The sequence below is a fragment of the Sitophilus oryzae genome, unplaced genomic scaffold, assembly GCF_002938485.1.
Source record: "Sitophilus oryzae breed Bouriz unplaced genomic scaffold, Soryzae_2.0 scaffold_1443_pilon_pilon, whole genome shotgun sequence".
Classification (NCBI taxonomy): domain Eukaryota; kingdom Metazoa; phylum Arthropoda; class Insecta; order Coleoptera; family Curculionidae; genus Sitophilus; species Sitophilus oryzae.
This window is the reverse complement of record NW_022146108.1, coordinates 1,526,568-1,549,085: the sequence shown is the minus strand read 5'-3', so window position 1 is coordinate 1,549,085 and position 22,518 is coordinate 1,526,568. Positions and strand designations below refer to the sequence as shown.

The 22,518-nt window shown below is 31.3% G+C and overlaps 1 protein-coding gene and 1 non-coding gene across 2 annotated transcripts in view; one reads left to right on the top strand and one right to left on the bottom strand.

Moving 5' to 3' along the window:
- The window catches only part of LOC115877283 (ionotropic receptor 75a-like), a 49,853-nt gene extending 29,912 nt beyond the window's left edge, over window positions 1-19,941 (bottom strand). The window contains exon 1 of the mRNA XM_030893419.1: window positions 19,822-19,941. The gene's annotated coding sequence lies outside the window, so the exon portion shown is untranslated. The remainder of the gene's footprint in view (window positions 1-19,821) is intronic.
- Window positions 19,942-20,171: 230 nt separating this feature from the next.
- Trnav-uac lies at window positions 20,172-20,244 on the top strand. The gene has a single exon. It is a non-coding gene; the product is annotated as a tRNA-Val (tRNA).
- The last annotated feature ends 2,274 nt before the right edge of the window (window positions 20,245-22,518 follow it).

The window sequence follows — 22,518 nt, the reverse complement described above, 5'->3', positions numbered from 1 at the left end:
TTATTGTTTTATCAGCTCTATATAAATATTCTGTTTGTGTGTAGTTTAAAAGAGATTTTAAGGTAAGCACAATTTTTTAATTACCTTGTTACACCTTCCTAAGAGTATTATTACTATTATAGCAGCGACTCTTCCCTTACTCGATATTTACCAAATTTTGACTCCAATGAATGAAAGCTCCAAATATTCTCGTATAATGATAAAGAGGTTAGCTCTGCAATATAATTTTTTTTAATTTGGAAATAATAAAAATCTAAATGGACCAGAGAAAGAAAGATTTAAACACTTCAAAGAATACACTGATATTCGGTAAGTTATTGATGGATCAATATACAGATATGTTTAATATTCAATAATCAGTTTCATATAAAATTTAAGGGTGAGATTGTTAATCTGGAAATAAAATACAACAAAGTCCAACAGAGTGCTCGATAAATAACTATGCTAACAAATCGACTGCTTGGAGGGAAAAGAGAAGAAAAAAATGACTAAACGAGGTCCACCAAATCGTGGCGATATACCAGTGTTTACCATTTTAGTATGTTGTTATACTATAGGTACTTATATTTTTAATATATTTTGATACAAATTCTGTTCTTTTACAGTGTTTTCTTACTTCTGGTTTCTGCAGTGTAAATAATTATTATTATTGTGTTATTTGCGCTATTGCGTTCCATGATATAAAGAAATATAAGAATTTTATTTTTTAACCACTTAATCCATTTTATGGAAGAAAAATGGTACATTTAATACAAAACAAAAATGGAACAATTTTAAGGCTACTTCTCTTGAACTTACGATCGAGATACTTTTGGAAAATACAAAGTTTTGCCTTCCTAATTTTCGTTCTAAAAAGATATAATTGGTATCATTGGATAAATATTTCTTAAAAAGAACGAAAAGTTAGGCATCAGAACTTGTATTATTTCCTAAATTCGTTCATAAGAAGTAGTTTTATCTAGCACAAGAGGTATATGCGAAGGAAAATACATACGTATACACGCGGTAGTCACAACTGCAATGTGTAAACATAGTTTAAACGTAATACACAAGCACTGTGTATCCTACGGCACACTGTGTATCCCTTACTTTGTGTATACGTAAATGCTATACTGTGGCTACATTGTGAGGCGGACGTTTAACCCTTGTGCATACATGTTGAACAATGTGTAAACGTAGCATATTTACATCGGGGGAATTGTGTCACGTAAATGTGATTTGATGTGCTGTATGGGTGGGTGGTTATACTACAAGTATAAGAATAATCATTATGGTTTTTACACCTTGCAGAAACCATAAAACACATAATTGCCGAAGTGTGTAGAATGTAGAATGATCAAATTTGAACGCTCTCGTCGTTTTAATGGAAGCGAAGCCGTTAATAAGAAGGGGGAGAGACGTATTTAAGTGGGTTAAATATTCTCCGGGGATTACTGGACGTCGGTAAGTGGCCATTTATCGGTTGGGGGGAAAAGTTATTTCATTAAGAACGGGGGGATTGTTTTTATTGACGCCTCGGGGCTATCGATGGGACCGTGTCCCCAGAGTTACTTTCGTTAATTAACGAGATACAGTTGATGAAATCGTGAGGTTGGGTGATAAAGGGAATGGACGTGGAAAATGGAAAACAGCTAAAGGTGGAAACAATTCAATTTCGTACACTGATAGAAATTAATGTGCTTTTACAAAACTTTTTCAATTAAAATTATGAGATTGTACAGGGTGGGTCAAATTCGACGCTTTTAAATGGAAACACCCTTTTCTATAGGAGATAGACGAAAACTAATATCGGTGTCTGGAGCTCAATTTTCATCAAAAACATGATGGTGAAAACCGCACATCAATATCTGTTACCGTTTTGGAGTTACGGGGTGTTTTTCAAAAATGTGCATTTTTAACAAATCGCTGTAACTTTTTTGCTATGGAAAATTTTGTATTTCTATGAGAACATTTCTAAAGCACCTTTTTACGTAGAATTTAATGGTTTAAGTATAATTTTCTTAAAATTAATAATTTAAGAGTTATCAACAGAAAAAATGATTTTTTAATTGGGACACCCTCTATATTTTTAATTAACTGAAAAGAATTTAAAATTACCTTTCCAAAAATATAGCACCCTCGATATTTTGTTATAATCCCCTTCGAAATACAGAATTTTGAAAAGTTCGCCACTTTTAACTAGTAGGCTTTGAACCCCTTTTTGATGATATGCCCTTAATGGAACTCGAAAACATATTTTTCCAGCAAAACGACGCACCGCCTCTGAACGCTGAAGTTATCAGCAAATTTTTGAAGCCAATTTCAAGAATAATTGGATAGCTAACCAAGATCCCAGCCGTTGGCCGTCGAGGCCGCCTGACTTAGTGCCCATGGATCTAATCCTATGTATATATTTGGGGAAGAATAAAGGTTTCTTATTCTTCCGTATAATCTAGACAAGAATTAGAAATACTTAGCAGTTATGAGTGGGTATCTTTCACCCCTACTGATTTAATGAATTCCGCGAGAAATGTTCAAAAACGGCCCCGTCTGTCCATAACAGAAGACGGTCGATATGTCGAATACCTGTAGCAAAATATCATGTCTCGGTTTGCTATTTATTTTTATTGTTATTAGATATAGTTTAAATGTGTTGATGTTTGTTAAATATATTTTAAATTGTTATAAAATTCTGCATCTCTCATAGCAAATATTATTTTCGTTTTAATTGATGCTCACAGCTAATTTTTTTTTGCATTACAGCTGGTGTCGTTCAAAGCCTACTAAAAAGCGGGCGAATTTTTATATACTCTACAATATCTCGAAGAGGAATCGAGCAAAATATCAAGTGTGTTATGTTTTTGGAAAGGTAATTTTAAATTCTTTTCAATAAATTAAAAATATACAGGGTGTCCCATATAAAAAATCAAATTTTCTGTTGATAAATCTTAAATTATTAATTTTAAAAAAATTATACTTAAACCATTAAATTCTACGTAGAAAGGTGCTTTGGAAATGATTTCATAAAAATACAAAATTTTCCATAGCAAAAAAGTTGCAGCGATTTGTTAAAAATGCATATTTTTGAAAAACACCCCGTAACTCCGAAACGGTAACAGATATCGATATGCGGTTTTCACCAGCATGTTTTTGATAAAAATTGAGCTCCAGACACCTATATTAGTTTTCGTCTATCTCCTATAGAAAAGGGTGTTTCCATTTAAAAGCGTCGAATTTGACCCACCCTGTACATGTGAGACGTCAAGTTGTAAAACCCGCCGTATCCATTTTTTAAAAAATTACATAATCACATACAGGGTGGCGCACCTCATTCGCCTCGGTTGATTATACGAAAACGGAAAGATGTAGAAACAACATATTTTATGGGTATATGTAGAGAGACAATGTGCATAATTTAAAATTATTTTGAAATGTACAGGGTGTGTCAGAACTAAGATCCATACCAAAGTTATATTTTTTCTTATGGAACACACCCGGTATTTTATTTCATTTTTGGATTCTTGGACTTAAAATAAGGCATTTATTATAAAGGTTTGATATGTCTAAAACTTTGGTTTTTGAGATATTTAAAGATATTTAAATATGCATGCTATAATAAAAAGGTTTGTCAATACCTTGTACCTTACTTTTCAGAATTAATTCTGATGCTGACTTTCAAGCCAGAGAAATAAACTTAACTAAAAAAAATTATTGCTTCCTTAAATGTATACAGGGGTATCAAAAATTGTTGGTCTATTTTAACTATTTATTTTACATAAAAACTTCGTTATTTTAAATGCAACACTATGTATTTTTTTTAAATAAGTCGAAGCAGATTTAAATGCTCTCTCAAACTATATTAGGGTTTCCTATACCTATCTGGCTCAGATTTTGAATAAAAAACGATTTTTCAATAAAACTGTAATCAAGATGGCTGGTGTCGCCATGACAATTTTCTAGCGACACTTAGTAGCTATTTTAAAATCGACATTAGTTTATGGACTTTATTTAAATTTATAACAGTTTACTTTTTATTTTATTTACCTGCAACAGTTTAATAAGTAAGCATTTATATTATTTTGTTAAAAATAAATCATATTTTTACATGAGGAATCTCCCCACGAGAGATAGTACATGTTTTTTTGAAACACCCTGTATATTAAAATCGTACAAAAAGTAGTACAAATTATTATTCCATTTAACCTTGATATTTAAGATTGCTTTAAACCCGATCTTAATGTGGGTAAACCACACCCTCTAGGCAAGTATTTACGATTGCCCGAAGTGCGGAGGTTGTAACCAAAACTGCCCCGTTTTTATAGACTGTAAAAGCAACGTTTTAGTGCGCGACATAACGCGATTAAATGCATTTACGGCCGGCCTGGTACCTGTTTAATTTTACACCCTGTTTGGCGTTGTGCTCTAGTGGAGATAGTAATTGATTTGAATTTTTCAGTGCAGGTATTATTTACCGTGGAGAGTTATTTAATATTTTTTTCCATAGCAACTGCTAAAATTGCCTTATATCTATCAAAAATAGTAGATAAAATAGTACTTTAACCGCAAGGGTAGATTAAATGATAACAGCGAGGATAGGTTAAAAACTTTATTTCTTCTCGCACGTTTTTTAATTGCTTCCATTTTTGAAAATTTTTGTATTCCTTTTCTTAAGTTATTCGGGATTTAAATGGAAGTAGTTTGGATATGGCGTTTGTCGCCTCACCCTGAATATCTGTTTGTAATTTGCTTATTTCGTTTTGAGCCATTTCTGGCTCCAATTCAATCAGCAATCGAAACGAAAGAGGATTAAAAAATATTGACTCAAAACTGACAACTAAAGAGACAGCTTTATTTATTTGTCAAATTACATAGAAACCAACGCCAACCCAGTACAATATTTTTTCTACTCGTAATAAATTCCTTGAAATAATAATTTCTGAATATTTTTTAAAACGCAACTCGCTATGGAAAAAAAATATTGTTTTATATAGACGATAAAATTGCATTATCGTCTCCCGAAATTAATTCACTCGCGATATCATCGCTCGTGAATTAATCTTTTCGGTCGACGATAAAATACCATTTTATCGTCTTTATAAAAAATAACTATTTATTTAGTTTTAAAATTAAAAAGAATTATTTTATTTACTACAATTTTTTTTATGATCTTAGAAATAAGATTAAGAAACACGCAATCTATACTAATATATAAAATCCTTAAGTGACTGACATACTGATTAATCACGATCTTGCTCAAACCACTCAACGTAAGAAGCTCAATTTTGGCATACAGGTCGATTCTAGGGTGTAGAGGTTCGATAAGAAGGGATTTTTCGAAATTCCAGTTCCAAGAGGGTGAAACCACCCCTCAAATATTACAATATTTTTTTATTTATTAAAAACGGTCATGTTTCCGAAAAAACGCTTAAACACGTATATTTTATTTTATTTGTCATTGATTAACCTTTCCGGGACCGTGCGGGGTATTTTAGGTACCCCAGATGCGTTTTTTCTTTAATAACTTTTACAATTTTTATTTCTCACTTTTTTCCTATCAGGTAATCCTAGAATATATATTACAAAACCCTTTTTAACAAATATAGCCAAATAATTTTTTTTTATTTTCGGCAAAAAACTGAAATTTACTACCTGAGGTACCTCCGTTACCCCGCACGGCCTGCAGTGATTCGATGTCCTACACGCACTATTCATGTTTTTTTGTGTTGGTGACTTTGTATGAACTCGTAAACAAGTTCTATATTCAGTTTAGTGTTGGTATTTACTAGTAGTGGGAACTATCGAATGAATACTATCGAAACATTCGATAGTTGCAATTCATTCGAATAATTCGATAGTAAGAAAACATTCGTTGAAAACTATTCGAATAAAAATTATCGAATAGATGCGTCATCTGCCTTGAAATATTGTATTCTAGTAATTCGGCAGCAAAAACCATTCATTTATAAAATTCATTCATTTATGAAATTCATTTATTCGTCAGGATCGATTATAATAAAATATGAACTGAATTTTAGTTGTCGCCCGGCGACGTAGGTTTCTTTCCGAGGAACCCGACAGCGGTCGGTGGCAATGCTATGAAAGAAGCCGGCATCTTTGATTTTTTGCGGAGTCAGATATAGATAAGGACACATTATTTTTTTTATTGAGGTACTAGTATTTACACAGAAAATACATTATGAAGGGCGCTGTTGCCATATTAGTTGATATTAGCAAAGAATATTATTGTTTGGCTTTAGTTAGTTAGGGATAGTATGTCTATATATTCTGCATTTTTTTTATTAATATTCTGTTGTTACACTGCAATAATACTTGTTATTTTGGATGTAGGAAAATTATTTTTAATGTTTTTAAACAAAGACTGGTTTAATAAATAATAATAACAGTAATAATTTGTTATACCTATTAACCACAAAATTTAAAATCATTTAATATAAATATTTTTTTAAGCAGTAGCAAAATATAAACAACAAATTAGATGTCAAAATTATTTATATTAGATCCTATTTAAAAATAATATAGGTTCTAAATTTTTTGTGTGTGGCAACGTTGGTTTATTAAATAATAATAATTACAGAACTAATTTGTTATATTAACAACAAATTTTAAAATCATGAAATATAAACCTTTATTAATTTTCTAAGCATGCAGTGTAATGGAAGGAAAATATAAATAAAAAATTAGAAATCAAATTATTTATATTAGGTGCTTTATATTACTATTTAAAAATTATATTTACTTTTACTGGCATTTACTTTAAAAAATAAATGAAATATTTCTTCGCAAAAACTACATGTAAGAGAATTAGCATAAACAAAATACAAACATCGTTAACTTTTTTTTTAAATTGGCACGTGTAAAACTTTCATTTTAATTTTCTCACCCCATAGTTTGAGTTCGATAACCATTTACTTAACCACATTACTTTAATATGATTATTAAGTTCAACTAATTCATATTATTAAAACATCTAAAATACAAATATGTACTTTTAAAATTAATTTAAGTTCATCTCATCTCTCTTAAAAATTGCTACTTCTCAAAATTTCCCATTAAAAAATAGACCATATACCATATAAAATTAAATAATTGAAAGATCGGACTACGGAAAACCACACAACTTTTCGGAAAAATTTTGACCACCTGCACATGCACACAATCGTCAATAAATAAAATTAAAAAATAACTACTATTTTAGTATTTTAACTATTTTAGTAAACGCAAAAATAGCACAGTATTTATACGGTGAAGTTATAAAAATTTGGAAGAACTAATAATGCACTGACGCATACAAAAATCAAACGAATACTAAATTTCATTTATCAAAAGCATTCGATAGTCGTGGCGCAACGATAACCATTTGGTCGCACTGCGAGGTTGTCACATATGCTTTAGTATACAAATGAATGAATGATTTTATTCGAATAAAACCATTCGATAGTTGAAATCATTCATTCATTAACCATTCGATAGTCTAATTCATTCGATAGTTCCCATCGCTAGTATTTACTGTGATATAGTAAGTTAGTGTGTGTATTTATTGGAAAATGGCGCAAAAGGAATACACTAATGATGGGCTAACAAAAAAGGAATTCCTGCCGAATTCGCTTCGAGAGCTGCGAAGAGCAATCCTTCAGCACAAGGACTTATACTTCTAAACGTTCTTAGAAGTAAATAAAATAGTAACAAATTTTACGAAACTGTAAAAACAGCAATAAAATTATTTCTTGTCACAAGCACAGTTCCTAGAAATCCTGCTAAAGAGATTCAACCTAATTCAAACCGAAGATGCGGCTTTTGCGCCAGATCACGTAAGAGAAAAACAGAAATATGTAATACATGTAAAAACTCCATTTTTAATATTCTCGGCAAAGAATTTAAAACGTTTTTCCAAAATAATGTGTAGAAAACTAATAAAAGTTTAGTTTTAAAATTAAATGTTTTTTATATTAAACAAACACAAAATATTTAAATTATTTATTGACGTTTTATTATTAAACTTTACAAATAATTACTAATAATTTACCTGAGTGACAAAATATTAATAGTTTTTGAAATATTTCAGTGGGGTATCGTAGTTACCCCACACGGCCTGAAACGTAACTTTTTGTAGCACGGTCCCGGAAAGGTTAATCACGATCCTGCTTAATGCGCTTGACGTAAAAAGCTGATTTTTGGAAAACAGATTGACTTTAGGGTGTAGAGGTTCGATAAGAAGGGATTTTTGGAAACTCGAATTTTAAGGGGGTGAAACTATCCCTCAAATATTAAAATATTTTTTTATTTTAAAATCGGTGAGTTCGGAAAAACTCTTAAACGCGTATATTTTATTTTGTTGTTTTACACATTTTAAGATATTTTATAAATTTATACAAGATGTTTCATAAAATATGACCATTTAGTAATCACGATTCTGCTTGAACTGCTTGACGTTTAAAGTTGATTTTTGTCAAACGGATTGACTGTGGGGTGTAGAGGTTCGATAAGGAGGTGTTTCTCGAATCTCAAATTCCAAGAGGGTGAAAACGCCCCTCAAATATTACAATATTTGTTATTTAAAAAACGGTTAGTCTTTCGGGAAAACAGGGTGTTCAAAAAAGTTGGGTAATTGATTAACAACGATTCTGCTTAAACTGCTTGACGTAAAAAGCTTATTTTTGGCAAACGGATTTTTCGAAAGTCAAATTCCAACGAGATGAAACTACCCCTCAAATATTACCAAGTTATATAATAATATCGCTATATTGTTTTGCTCATGCTGACATAAACGTGAGAAAATTTTATCCAGTTGGTGTGTTAATGGAAATTCTTGCTTTGCTTTATCATCGCCATTACAAATGATTAATTCGACGCGAACGAAGTCGCTGGTACACGCTAGTAGATGTATAAAATGAGAGTATATCAAGTCTGGAAATTACAAAACTTTTGTTTAACATTTCAATTCTTCAATTTATGTACATTGTGTATTACGATTATTGCTCAAAAGTGAAGGGAGAATTGAAATATGCAATAATATATAGGGGGTTTCATTTAAAAAAATAAAGTTTGATGTGACTCAACTTTATGACCGACCCTGTATACTTAAATTTATTAGTAGCTAATAGGAATTTAAAAACCCATTACAACAGTATCACAGTTTCGGCAGAATGGCATCATAAAATCAAACCAAACATATCGAAATTAATTAAATCGAATTGCTTAAGTGATATTTTCAAAAGTCAATAACTCGGAAACGGTTGGTTTGAAGTACATTGTATTGTTGCGGACCGGTGTGGATCTATTTAAATTTGCCGCCACATTTGTTACTTTCCTGGGTGGCTAGATGGCGCCACTTCAATATACAGATTACAGATTTCTTTACAAATTTGAAACCGTTTTCAAACTAAAAAATGCATGGGAGTTAGCGTTCTTCTTTAGTGTGTTCTGTGTCTCTATGCACCTAACGATCTATGGACTATTCTAGAGTCCTTTACCTGTCGGTATAAAAGCCGGCGGCTGTGGCCTACAGGGGGCAGTTATAAATCGACCAGTGCAGTTGACGCGCTAAAATCCAAAATAAATTCTTAGTTATAAATCGTTTGTAAATAGTTCTATAAGTCTTTTATCGTTATTGTTTTTGTTAATTAGTGTTAAATAAATTGTGATTTTCTATCCACACGGAACCGACGAAAAACGTAACAGTATGTATTTCGATTTTTGCTTAGAATTGAAGGAATAACCGAAATATGCAATAATATACAGGGGGTTCTATTTAAAAAAATGAAACTTTCATGTGCCACGACTTTATGAACGACCCTGTATATTTAAATGTATTACTCGCTAATAGATAATTAAAAATCCTATAACTTTTGTATTTAACTCTTTGTGGTGCCTCCTATGTTTTACCTAATAATCGACCGTTTCCATACATAAAAGCGACCCTGTATTATACAGGGTGAGTTTCCTACGATGTTCTCTATGGGTATCTTGGAAACTACTGGAGATAGGGAGTCGGTCATAAACATGCGCCTTTCAGATTTTTGAAAAAGTTCATGGCTTACTAGATATTTAGAAAAAAACAAATTTCGGCTATTTTAAAAATTGTCCCTGATTCCATTATAAGCTATTTTAGACAAAAAAATTTCAGTTAAAAGTTAACTTTTTTTCTATAGTAGATAATCACATCCCTAATGAGATCGTGTCCTTCGTTTTTTTCTAAAGCCTGTCATTTTTGACATATGACACAAACATATGTTTTTTTTAAATGGAAACCACAGTTGGCCATGACTTCATAAAAATCGCCATTTTTTAAGCTTTTTAGCGATATAAGCTATACTATGTTTTCTTCGAAAAATTACTGAGTTATAGCAAATTCTTATCATTTTTAAATAATTTCACTCAGTTAGCCATGGAAACAAGTTTAATTCTGGTTTAATCGTCTTTGCTCTCATAAATGTGAAGCTGTCACATCCAAACTTTGTAAATTAAAATAACCAAAAATTGTAAATATGAATTATTCAAATGAAGAAAAGCGTGTAGGATTATTGGTTCAACTTTTCTTGATCATACATTTTCGAGGATACGTTGACCGGTGAATGTTACGTTTTTTAGAGAACAGTTTTCAAGACACGTTAGAAAAGTTAAATTTAGTTATAGCCAATTCTTATCTTTCTTGACTAATTTCACTTAGATTGCATGGTATTCTTATTCTGTTATGATTAAAGCTTGATTTTCATGCATCCGTTGTCCGACGATACGTTGATACGATATTAATTTTATTGGTAGAATTTAAAGGCGTGGATTGGTTAGAAAATAACGCAGTTTTTAAATTTATTGCATTTTCATGCCTCCGTTTATCGGATATACGTTGGTGTTATTTTATATTTTCGTCTCCATAGCGATTTTGCTATTTTACTTATATTTTTACTAAGGTTAGATTAAATCATTGCCTGGAAACTTATATGGTGAAATTTTGATAAAATAATTTAGTACTCACTAAAAACACGGTATGTCGCTAGTGGTAGGAAAAATAATTTTTAGAGGTTACTAGTTTATTTGGTTGCCTGTGATATGCATATACAGGGTGTTTCCTAATTAATTTAAAAAATAAAAAATCGTTAGAAAACGGCTTAAGGCGGGCTCTTAATAAGTATATTTATTTTTTTCTCGGCAACCGTTTGATGAACAAGAAAAACTCAAAAGATCAATTTTGTTGAAAAAGGATGGCCAGTCAAGAAAAAAAATATATTTTCTTTAAAAAAGCAGTAGTGTACTATTTATGTTAAGCAAAATATCGATTTTTTTTTAATTTTTAACACCCTGTAGATCAGAAAGGAAGTACTTTAGACCCAATGGTTATATAAAAATTATTTTAAGAACAGATGAGGAATCACACCACAATTTTTTAGACTAATTAGGAAACACCCTGTATATTGTCAACTTGACAATGATTGTTGATAAATCAAAAAATATCTTTTCTGTGAAAAAAGCCCGATTTTCGCAGGAAAAATTTTGGTTTTTATTGAATTTGGGCCTGCGTCTGCAAATACCCGGTATGTTGTTTAATATTCTGTCTATCTAAATTTTAAATATCATAGTCAGAAATAGTTTTATTATTTATTAACTGTAAAAATGGTATACTTATAGGTTTTATCAAATATTGTGATTTACTTTCTACCTTGTAGTCAAAATTTATATTTAATAAACTGTAAAATATATATATTCTTTAGTTTTATTAAAGTTACTTTGATATACTAATATATCAATGTAACTTTAAAACTAAATCCTTTGAAATCAAATATAAACATAAAAAATATTTACAGCAGAAAAGGCGAAGGCGCTGGGTTAAACGTAGTCTCTACTAAGAACACGGAGGGGCGCTTTGACCCAAAATTTTACTATTATGTTTCATATCTATCTTAATAGAAGATTATTTTCTTTTATCTATGGATTAAATATGTCAAAAAAGTGTGAAAACGTCCATTATCGTATGAACGGGTCCGTTGACGGGCTGAAGTAAAATATTTACGATGAAAAGTGGCGCGAAAACGCTATGGCCAATCAGAGCATCGTTGGACCATCGTATCAACGTATAACGGATGCATGAAAATCAAGCTTAATAACTTATTAAAAGTCAGAATATATTACTAAACGGTTCTTTACAATTTACTTACACAAACTAAAACTTAAAATAATAATATCACTACATACACTTTAAGTTATTTTAGAAAATGTTCAAAAAGTCCGCTATTGTTTTGAGTTGCATCTTTATAAAACTGAATTACTACCTATTCTCACAGAAGGACCGGTCGAATTAATTAAACTTCTCTCGTACCGCCACTTCGAGTGCCTCTCTTAATTCATAAGTTCTTTTGTAAACCTTATTGTTAACCATACCGCATAAAACATCTAAAATGGATAGGTCAGGTGATCGAGGAGGCCCATGCAATTGGTCCACCTATCCCTGTGCTTGCATAATTATGATATAAATAATTTTTAACATTTCTTTTATTTAGGGGGGGGGGGAGGTGGTTATAATGAAAGTCATGTTGGAACCACTCTATTGATGCGCGAGTATCTACACGCTTTTCTTCATTTGAAAAATTCATATTTACAATTTTTGTTTATTTTAATTTGCAAAGTTTGGATGTGACAGCTACACATTTCTGAGAGCAACGGCGATTGAACTTGTTTCTATGGCTAAGTGAAATTGTTTAAAAATGATAGGAATTGGCTATAACTCAGTAATTTTTCGAAGAAAACATATTATAGCTTATATCGCTAAAAAGCTTAAAAAATTGCGCTTTTTATGAAGTCATGGCCAACTATGGTTTCCATTTAAAAAAACATATATTTGTATCATGTGTCAAAAATGACAGGTTTTAGAAAAAAACGGAGGACACAATCTCATTAAGGATGTGATTATCTACAACTTTTATCTGAAAAAACTTTTTGTCTAAAATAGCTTATAATGGAATTAGGGACAATTTTTAAAAGAGCCGATTTTTTTTTTTCGAAATATCTAGTAAGCCATGAACTTTTTTAAAAATCTGAAAGACGCATATTTATGACCCCACAAAACCGAGATACCCATAGAGAACATCGTAGGAAACTCACCCTGTATCTTACATACATGCCACAAATTAGCTATACAGCGATTTTACAAACGAGTTGTAAAACTAAAGAACGGATGGTAAATTTACTATAATAATCTGTGGCAAGAAATATCCATTAATATTATGATTAAATTCACAAATTATTTTTTTCAGTGTAGAATTGAAGCTTATGTTACTAATTTAAGTATTAATTAGACATTATTACGGAGACAATAAAGTTCTACAGCGTCGAGCCGTGACGAGACGCATTCGTCTGGAAGAAGAAGACCCCGTTTCCAGACGGCGCGCGGATCGACTACGTCTGGAAACGGGAACAGCATCCAGTTGATATCCCTTTTCCCGCAGCGTTTATGCAAAGCGCTACTGCGATAGTCTGCTTATTCCAGCTTTCTGGATAATATTGGCACGCTGCAATTACGAAGGAAGCAGGAAGAAATGGAGACGTGCAACGGCCCGGAAACGCCCCAGCGACATAATGGAATTAATTCTCCATGTGGGAGACAAACGCGGAAAACAAATTAATTAGATAGAATGTTCGTACGTAGCGAGTTTTTTGGTTGTTTTAGGATATATGCAACCAAAGAGTAATACTGTTTCTTTGAACGTAGTAAGTGCTAGCTTGAAGGTTGTTATAGTCTGTCCAACGACAAGATCCTTGACAGTGATAGATGTGTCTGTCATTTTAATTTCAAAGTAGTTTATTTTATTTTACAAAGAAATAAGTTGGTACAACAATTAATATATTTAAAATTTGACTGATAAGTGATTACTTCAAAATATTCTGAAAAAAAACTGTATAAAACTGAAAAAATGCAATTTTTTCGTTTTTCCTTTTGACATTATTTTTCTGCAGTACTAAAATCCATTATTTATCTATCGTGTGATGTCGATATTTTACAGCTACTCCAGTTTTTGAGTATATGTTTAGTACGATCCTTTGTACCATATACGAGATGCAGTTCTCTACGACGAAATATTATACAAACTCTATTGATAGTAACTTTATTGGTGTATAAAATTTTCTTCATTTCATTCTTTCTGCCTGGGCAGCGAGTATACCCAGAGCACTATAAACTGTGCTCTGGGTCTACATTTAATTTTCCCTCGATTTTTCCTCCACTTGACTTCAAACGACACAAAACACACGTAACAACACAAATCAAAATGCATCATCTTCCAAAACGCAGATATTTGACATAAGTTGACACAAAATTATAACCTATAATTTGGCAAGTATAAGCCCTTGAGGCCAAGAAGCAATTTTCCTCACAAAATAAAATCACTAGTAACATATGAAGACTACACGGGAAAAACGGACTAAGTCCAAAAAAATGGAAATTGGGATAACACTGCCATCTTATGCCCATCAAGTATCCGTTCCAAAATAGGAATAATGTAACACTGAAATAATGATCTAAGTTTACTAAAATCCGCGATTAAAACATTAATACTTTGGAAAAGCGATCTAAGTCCACGTGAATTCACGGAAGACAAATCCAAGTCCATATTTCATGTTTGTAAACATATCAACGCATACAAAACGAATAAAATAGCTATATATTCAGCACCACAACAACTTTATGCTGACCTAATTCCTTTGCCCAAACTCAAGTATGAGCAGTTACAATTTTTGAAAAAGTTCGTAGATGAATCTCTGCAAGACTTCTACACAAATTTGTCTTGTGCGTCAAACAATGCTCATCTAAACGATGCAGATATGGTGAGTAATATCAATTAAACTATATTGCTTTTATTTCTGCCTAAGAAAAGAAGTCTGATTATGTCTATTGTGTCACTAGTTTTAAATTCAAAGAAATTAAATTCTGGAAATGTGGTTCTAGTGGAACCATAGGGGAACTGTCTAGTAGTGTAGTTTAATTTTATCAGAAACAAATCGCCATTTCTAAGTAAAAAATAATCTAATGCCAATAATATTAATAAAAAAATAATAATAAAAATAAGAAATAAATAAAAAAATATTAAGAAAATATAATAATAATATTAATAATAAAAATGAGAATAAAAACATATTTTCCTCTTTATTCCAGCACGAGTAATCCTCGGAGTAACCACATACAGAATTATTCCATATGGACTTGGACCACTTTTCTATTGAACCAAGCGAATACGAGTTTTATTTTATCTAAAAAATTTGCTACAAATTATTTTTCTTTGTTTTGTCTGTTAATCAGTTAATGTCTATACATATAACTATTGATAAAAACTTCTTACGATTCGCTACATTTTATTATTTCTTTTCCTTTAGTCTTTAAAGTTTCAAAATCATTTATCTCAAAAGTAAGAAAATGTGACTTAGATCGTTTTTCCCCTGAAGTCTTCATATCCATTCGGTCCGCCAGCAGATACTGCTTTATTTTTCTTGATAAATAATGAATTCTTACTTATTAAACTATTGTAGATACATTTAAGTAAACTGTTAAATTATAAAAAATAATGTTCATAAATGTCGATTTTGAAAATAGTTACTAACTGTCACTAGAAAATTGCCATGGCGACACCAGCCATCTTGATTGCCATTTTATTTAAAAATCGCTTTTTATTCAAAATCTGAGCTAGATAGGTATAGGAAACCCTAATATAGTTCGAAAGAGCATTTGAATCTGCTCCGATTTATTTAAAAAAATACAGGGTATTGCATTTGAAATAACGAAGTTTTCATATAAAATAAATCAATAAAATAGATCAGCAATTTTTGGTACTCCTGTATAAATTTAAAGAAGCAATAACATTTTCAGTAAAGTTTATTTCTCTATCTTTAAAGTCAACGCAAGAATTAATTCTGAAAAGTAATGTGTACAGGATGTTAATAATATATTCTATTGTAGCGTGCATATTTAAATATCTCAAAAACCAAAGATTTTAAACATATTTAATCCTTATAATAAATGCCTTTTTTAGGTGAATAATCCAAAAATGAAATAAAATACCGGGTGTACCATAAAAAAATATAACTTTGGTATGGATCTTAGTTCTGAAACATCCTGTATATTCCAAAATTTGCACACACAATTTTTTTTAACATAATATCCTTTATATAAATTATTATTTGAATGTATTGAATGAATATCTCTATACGTATTAAATAATGATTATAACAGAAGCAATAATGAGACTGTGCAGTATCAATGCATGATGAAAGGCATTCATCCTGTAAAAAATACGTGCTACACACTGGATCAAAGCCTGGAAACGATGGCAAGATCCAGTTGATATTCCGATCTCTGTTGCCGTAGCCCGTTTATGCAAAGCGTTTTGCCGTTGCCGCTGTCGCTGCTACTAAGGTCTGCTTATTCCAGCTTTCTGGATAATATTGGCACGGCAATTACGAGACGAGAGAGAAAGGACTAGGGATCTGCAACAGACCGGAAATATCCAGATGACATAATGGAATTAATTCTCCATGTGGAAGGCAGACGTGGAAAATAAATTAATTAGTTTAGAGGTCATATACGTGGGCGTTTTTTGATCTTTCTATAATACTCGATGATGACAATAAAGTTAAAAAAATTGTAATGTTCTCTAGACTTCGCAAACTGTAAATGGGTGGTGGCTTCTTGAGCTTCTGCAAAAATTTCTCCATGAATATCATCCTAATTTTACTGCATTTTCGGTGGTTTTTAATAAACCTTTGCAAATTCTTATGACACGCGCTTCGAATTCTACTACACTCAGAGGCAAAGAAAAACAACGGAAATTTTTTTCGTTAAGTTTAAATTATATTTTTATTACTTTTAGCCCTATTTTCATGACTTTTTTAGCAAACTGTATATAAATCTATTAACTCTAATTTATAAACTCAGTTTTTTATAAACTTTAGTATTTGGCTTATTATACAGGGTTAATTGAAGGATGATTTTTTACCTTAACTTTAAAACACCTTGTGCAATAAGTTCGTGAGTAACTTTTCCTAAAACATTATTTTTCGATCGGAACCATGTCTCCTGAGCATTTTGCTTTTTGACTCATGACAACACATGCCTTGGTTGATTTTTAAGAGCGAAATAAAATTTCCACCAATATATCAATGCATCCATCCAGTGGGAACATAAACAAAATTAATATTTTCTCTCAATCTGAATGAACAATTTGTCAGTTGTGCGGCCCAACTAATAGTCTTGTTTATATTATACAAGGCTAATAGTATTCCTTGATCTTTTTGTTGAAAGGTAATAAAGTACATTTGAGTGTAAAAGTGTAGATTAGTACAGAAAGTTTTGCAATAAAGAACAATGCCATTCTTCTATCCTATTAGTTTAACTTAACGATCATACTATAATTTAGACCTTTCAATTCAGTCAATCGCTTTTGCTCTATGAAACCATTTATTATACTGCGTCGTTCCCGTTCCATAATCTCCAGACAAATATTCGCTGCATCCTTCTTATTCCCGATAGCTGAAAGCCGTTGCCATATTCCCGGAACAATATCGACGCGACTCCGTCTGGATCGGAAATTGGATTTGGGCGCGCGATAGACCGTTATCAAGAAGGATTATAAATTTTCTGGTTATCGAATGTTAACCGAGTTAAAGCGTAATTGTTTCGGATTGCGTCCTGGATATTTCCAGTACGTCGTCGACAACGGGAACCTTGTTTAACTAGATTCTGGATAAGTTTGTTTATTCCCGGAGGTACGAGAGGTCAGTTGGAAACTAAATAATGTATTTCGGGTAAGGAATACGAGATATGGGAACGAACGAGCAAGATATGGATGCATCCAGTGGGAGCATAAATAAAATTAATAAACCTACTTTGAACCGAATACCGAATTTCATAGTTGATTGGTTAACAATAAGTAACGTGTTATGCCGGGTGCTTCTCAAAAGTGGCTCACCCCTATAACATTTTAATTTTTTCAGTAAAAAAAACGAGATTTGGTATGCAACATATACAGGGCGTTTCAAAACAAATGCGAAAAACTTCAGGGGGTTCCTTGTTCAAAATAAAGGGTAGTTTGCTTTATAAACGTTGGGTCAAAAGTCAACCATTAGGGAGATATCGCGGTACAAAGATGGCGAAAAAATAATGTTTTTATTTTTTATCTTGAAAACGAAAAGAGATAGACTAATGAAATTTTACGGAAGCATTACTGTTATGAAAACACACTTTCTGGTAATTTTTCACTTTTTAAAATGAGTGGAAGGGGTTGAAATAAACTACCCCTATCATTCTTGTTAATGAATTTTAAAGAAAAAATCTTATCAAACACATGCAAAAAAAAATAATTTTGATAGTTTAGTTTATTTAGAAACTTTTTATCTCTTGTGTTTTTGATAAAACTCACCGATTTGAAATCAAAAATAAAATGTAAAGCATTACATGTCAGGACAAAAAACATTTTTAGATAAAGAATCTAGTGGGCAGCTGTAATTTTTTTAGGAAAAATCTAGTCGGTCGCTGTCACTTTTTAGGATGTTTCTAATATTGTTTTATTTGACATTACCCTACTGCAATACGTTATTATCTAGATTATTATTATTATCATTATTATCACTAGATTCTTAATCTAAAAATATTTTTAGTCCTGACATGTAATGCTTTACATTTTATTTTTTAATTTCAAATCGGTGAGTTTTATAAAAAAAATACAAGAGATAAAAAAGTTTCTAAACAAACTAAACTATCCAAATTAATTGCATGTGTTTGATAAGATTTTTTCTTTAAATTTCGTTAACAAGAATGATAGGGTAGTTTATTTCAACCCTTCCACTCATTTTAAAACAGTGAAAAAATTACCAGAAAGTGTGTTTCCATAACAGTAATGCTTCCATAAAATTTCATTAGTCTATCTCTTTTCGTTTTCAAGATAAAAAATAAGAACATTATTTTTCCGCCATCTTTGTACCGCGATATCTCCCTAATGGTTGACTTTTGACCCAACGTTTATGAAACAAACTACCCTTTATTTTGAACAAGGAATCACCTCCCTGAAGTTTTTCGCATTTGTTTTGAAACACCCTGTATATAGTATATGACATAAATTGAGATGATTGACGTATTCAATTGTTTTCGTAATAACTGTTTATATATTTATAATTAATTTATTTTTGCCTCCTAAAATATTTGGATTAAAAGAAAATATGTTAAAGAGAGCAACGCTGTGCCGGCCAAGCTTAATCACGTGATTAAGAGTTTATTTGATATGAACTATAGTTACCTACTCATCAGTGAAAATTGTTGCCTTTTTAAATTAATAATATTAAGATATTCTCTTGCTAAGATAATACCTAGTATATAACTAAATATTTTACAGACTTTTTTTAAAAAGTGTTCCCAATAATTATTGTTAATTTAAGTTTTGATATTATATGCTTCTAAATTTATTAACTCTCTTTATAAACCCTCCCCCCTTAATTTTAATGAATTAAAACTAAAATAAATCCATATGAAAATAAATTTAATTAAACTACATTTGATATGGATTAGAAAAAAGTTCTCGTTCTTTTATTAATTTAATTCTTTTATTTTGGCATTGTCCCAAACTATAGAGTTAATCCCAAACCGTTTTATACGTTGGTATCTATTTCATTTCATTAATATTTATTAATTTTCTAATACCATCTATACAAACGTATTATTTTTTTTTCATAGAAATAGGTAGCTATACACCGAATATTAGCTATAGACACTGTGATCTAGTTGTAATATTGTTTTAACCTTGTTGTGACCTAAGTAATTTTCAAAACATATCTAATAAAAAATATGTGTACCTGTTATTCAATTCCAAAATCAAACCGTCGTTTGTCAAAACAAAAACCAGTTAGTTCCGGTTCGATCTGCCCGAACTATTTCCGGTTTATATCCATCCTTCCGCTTCCCGTCCGTTTCCTTCTTCCTTCCTGCATCTCGCCATAGAGGAAATCGAATTGCATTATATCCAGTTGGCTCGGTTATATCTTTATTCTCCTGCAAGAAATAGTTGATTTTAATGTCCATACTAATAACTCCAAAATCGATAATAAAATCAAGTTAAATTATAAATAATTAAAATATGTTTTTAATTTTTCAATATTTAGGTGTCATTCTGCTTATTTGCGAGCTAAGAGAAAACCGAACAACTGGTTCCGTAGTGTAGCGGTTATCACGTCTGCTTTACACGCAGAAGGTCCCCGGTTCGATCCCGGGCGGAACCAAAACTTTTTTATTTTTTACTTTACGATTATAAAATAAATATTTTAGTATTATTACTAGGAAACTATTTACATACACACAAACTTATAAAATTAATAGAAAAATTATTCATATTGGCCAAAATTTGAATGTTTTGTTTACCTAACTTAAACAAGTTGTTTATGGAAATAAGTATAGATAGAGCATATTATATTTGAGGCGTCAAATAAACATAATCCCAAAATGCAGTAAAAGTCGCCTGTTCCTATATACAATTCAATACAAATTACGTTACTGTATAAAAATCCGTCTTATCCACTTATATTTGCTTTTTATTGTCATTATTGTTACAAATCCCGCCTTTTTTCATAAGCTTTTTACACAAGTATAATATTACTACTGACGTATTTTCAAATTCTTACTTAATTTTAATAAAATAGTATATTTAATAAATTAAAAGTTAGGGTGCAAATACCGTATGATCGAAAAAAAAACGGCGTCCAGTTGGCTCATAATAATAATATGTTCATAACAAGATAAATAAAATAAAAAATAATATACAGGGCATACCATTTAAAAAATCATAAGTTTGGGTCATATTTCCAGAATGACAGCTCCCAGCGAAAATCTAGTTACGCCACTGAATTCTACGTCAAAAACCTCTATGGGGCATTTATTTTTTCACCTTTTCGCTAAGCTATAAGATAACCGAGATACTACGGAGATTGAAAAATGCAAAAATTTTTCAAATTTACCCTGTATGTCAGGAACTAAAAGGGGTAGAATCTAGAACAAATCTTTGTGTAGCATATTTTAGTCCGGTTGAGATATTAAATCATGCGAGTTTTTTTAGGGTATCTTTTTTAAGGTTCTAAATAATTAGTGTGTATAACTAAATAAGTGTTAACGTTGAAGTTGACCAAATTTTGGCATTTGCTCGCTACGTTAAATTATACCGGCAGAAAAAAAAATAAAGGTGTAAATAAAAATAAGTTGTTTTCTCTCAAAAAAATTGTTGATTTTCTGGATATTATACCCCTTTGAAAAAAAAATGATTTTTTTATTTATTAACTTATTCCACTTTTCTCACCTGGTATGGTTAGAAGACGTTAATGTATGAATTCTAAATGCAATTTGACCCCTTTTTTATTTTCCCCCTTTTATTTTAGATTATGTTGTATTTTAAAAAACTTGCCGAAAATGAAAAAATCGGTTTTTATTTTTTTTCTCACCCTGTATGTAGGTTTTTGTCAAACTGTGTATACTAAAAAATTTAAGTAATCAATCTGCATCGATCCACGCACAAAAATCTTTTAAATCGGATTAAGTGAAAAAAGCTCAATTTTGGCCGGGATTTTTTTTGGAAATTTTGTTTTTTTTTCAACTTTTTTTAGGGTATCTACCAAACCCTGCAATTCTAAGAAATCATTTATGCACCGTCGGATAGACGAAAAATAGGCCCTCCCATGGCCTATTTTTCGTTTTCTTAGATTTTGCATGAAGACTCGTAGAAAAGCAAATATAAGTAGTGAAACACGCAAAAGTAGTGAAAAACAACCGGTGAGGCCTCTACAGATAGAGCTAGTGGATCCCTATAATCGTCCATCGTCCCATTTAAACTGTGTTTAAAAAATTTCCAAAAAATTTCCCGTCCAAAATCGAGCTTTTTTCACTTATATTCCGATTTAAAAGATTTTTGGGCGTGGATGATGCAGACTGATTAGTTAAATTTATTAAAAACTTTCAAATTAAACATCTCGGGAACTATGCGTTTTCAAAACTCAGTTTAAAAGAAGCGAATATAGTGCTCCACTAGATCTATCAGTAGAGGCCTCCCTGGCCGTTTAGCTAACTTACCGTTTCATGCTGGTATAATTTAATGTAAGTGTGCCCGGTGGCGTAGAGGTACAGCTCTCGTCTACCAATCTAAAGGTTGTGGGTTCGAATCCTACAGCCGGCATTTCGTCAGCCGACTATTTTTAATAAAATAAAAATAGTTTGGGTACCTAGGTCGACTCAGCCTTAAATGAGTACTTGGGATTCACAATCCTGAGGTAAATAATAAGCGGCTGAAGCGTAGTGCTAGCCACATATTTCTTGTATACCGAACGGCTCTAGCATAGCAAGCTGTACCTTGCTACTTCCAAGGCGTTACAGGCTATATACGGGAGCTATTAGTATTAAAATTTAATGTAGCGACCAAATGCTAAAATTTTCGAAGTGACTTCCACGCTTAATTTCAATGTTAACACCTTAAAAATGATTTAGAATCATAAAAAAGGTCCCCTTCTAAAAAC